Here is a 2663-nt window from a genome sequence, read left to right as displayed (position 1 = left end):
CGTTAAATTGTGGGTTATGGAACTTTTAGTAACACTTGCAGGTTGATAAAAATGGGGTGAAAACTTACAGAGGGGACGTGAATTCTCGGTCTCAGTGTTGTCTAAGATTGAAAGAGCCCCAATATCCCTACGATACCCTATGTCCAAAGGAAAAGTTTAATGGAAATTAAAAGAATACTCAAAATGAAGCAGAATGAAAGAAAATAAGCATCTACGAGTAATATTCTTTGCACTAGCGAATGATGCCGAGCTTAGATTTTACTACCCGGTCCGAATTCCTGATTTGCAATTGAAATGTAAGCTTTGAATCAAGGGTTACACCCAAGAGCTTTAGATTATCCACTGAAATTTCATGCCCCAACGAGGTCTAGAGTGAAGTTGTCAGCTACTATTTGCCTGGTTGCCGGAGGAATATCAGTGTAGAGAAGGTATCATTGGTATATGCTAACGTTTTATCAATAATACCGGGCTACGTATCGTTTGAATATAAAATGAAGAGCAAAGGGTCAAGAACACTACTCTGAGGAACCCTAGAAAACACACGGGAATACGAGCTAAAGCTACAATCAACATGGACACGCTGCTGGCTATCAGACAAAAAAAATATAATAAATAAAAATTAAAATACTTATCTCTGTCATCATCACCAACTGACTGCAACTTAAAAATCAAACCCTTGTGATTAACAGTATCAAAAGCTACGCTGAAATCCAGAGAAACGAGGCTTGACTCATGAGCCTTATCTAAAGCTACATCTCATGAACCAACATACGCAAGTAGCCGAGTCCTTTTTTAAACCAAACTCTGGAAGAAATGGTCTCAAATATATAAAAAGGCTTCTGACGTGCAAATGTTTCAAAACCTTGGATAAAATTAATGTAATTAAATGGGCCTATAGTTAGTAGGGGAAGACTGTAGTGGGCCTTTTGGAAATAATCAGGGGAAATCAGGCAGTGCTGAGCTACCTAGTAATACTACAAAAGCGCAAGCACTCTGAAAATGAACCTTGTTGATCTAAAAGACGTAAGGTTACAGCTAATTTGGGAGCCAAATGACCATTTCTCTTTTTAAAATCAAAGGAAAAGTCATTAGGGTTTACTCCACCATATTCGTCTAATTCTGATAACAGATACTTGATTTTAGAGGACTTGAAGGCAAATGAGTTAAAGCATAGTAATGGGTGACATGAAAGAGGAAATTCAATATCATCTAAACATTGTTTTGACAAGGCATATGTATCCATACACACACACACACACACACACACACACACACACACACACACACACACACACACACACACACACACACACAACATATATATATATATATATATATATATATATATATATATATATATATCATATATATACATATATATACATATCTATCTATCTATCTATCTATGGATATATACACACATACATACATGTGCATATATACAGAAGGCCCGTTAAACTTATTAAAGGATCAGCACCTCTGGTTTGCATCTGCACATATTGTGTGTGTGTGGGGGGGTCATACATACATACATAATAAATATATATATATATATATATATATATATATATATATATATATATATATATACATGTATGTATGTATGTATGTATGTATGTATGTATGTATGTATGTATGTATGTATGTATGTATGTATGTATGTAAGTATTTTTTCGTTACTTTTATTTGCAAAGAGGTCTATAAAAGAACGAAAGTCATTGTCCTCTAGCACCTAGGACTGATCGCAGTTAAAGTGAAAACACACTTGCACTCTTGGAAGGCAATTTTCCAGGTCTCCTTGCAGTTGCCAGAAAGTTCGTAGTTTCTCTATTCCACGATGTCTTATGCCTTTCATTATTATTGTTATTATTATATATATATATTTTTTTCTATTTTCTATTTTCTATTTACAGTGGTGAATAATTTGACAAGAATATGTGACAACTCTGGTATCTCATATATGTGTATCAATCTATTCATCTATGTATGTCTGTATGTATACACATACACACACAGACTTGCATATCTATATCTATATCTATTTACCTATCTACACACACACACACAACACACACACACACACACACACACACACACACACACACACACATAGACACACACACACACAAACACACACACACACACACACACCACACAACACACACACACACACACCACACACACACACACACACACACACACACACACACACACACACACACACACACACACACACACACACACACACACACACACACACACACACACACACACACACACACACACAATGATAAAGTATCTACTTATTCATTGTTTCCCAACGACTGCGTTTTTGCGTTCAATTAATATTCTATAAAGGAAAATAGAGTGTAACATGTTTTTTGTTTATTGAATCAGTGTTTTAGTGTTTCGTTCTGGCGAAAAAGAAACTGTAACTTCATCAGTTCGATTAGCCGCTACTAGATGGTGCAGCTACGAAAATGATTTACAGAGGTATCGGCGATTTTGAAGAATTTTTATTTGATACAACAGCCATACATATATATTTAAAGCATGAAGCGTTTTTTAACTGTCAAGAAATATGCAGCTATATAATTGATACTTGATGTGTTGAAAGAAGGGGGAAATGCCGCCTCAGCTCCATAGGTGTTGCCATTTCGATA

This window comes from Penaeus monodon, chromosome 12 (genome assembly GCF_015228065.2).
Source record: "Penaeus monodon isolate SGIC_2016 chromosome 12, NSTDA_Pmon_1, whole genome shotgun sequence".
Taxonomy (NCBI): Eukaryota; Metazoa; Arthropoda; class Malacostraca; order Decapoda; family Penaeidae; genus Penaeus; species Penaeus monodon.
This window is presented reverse-complemented; position numbering follows the sequence as displayed.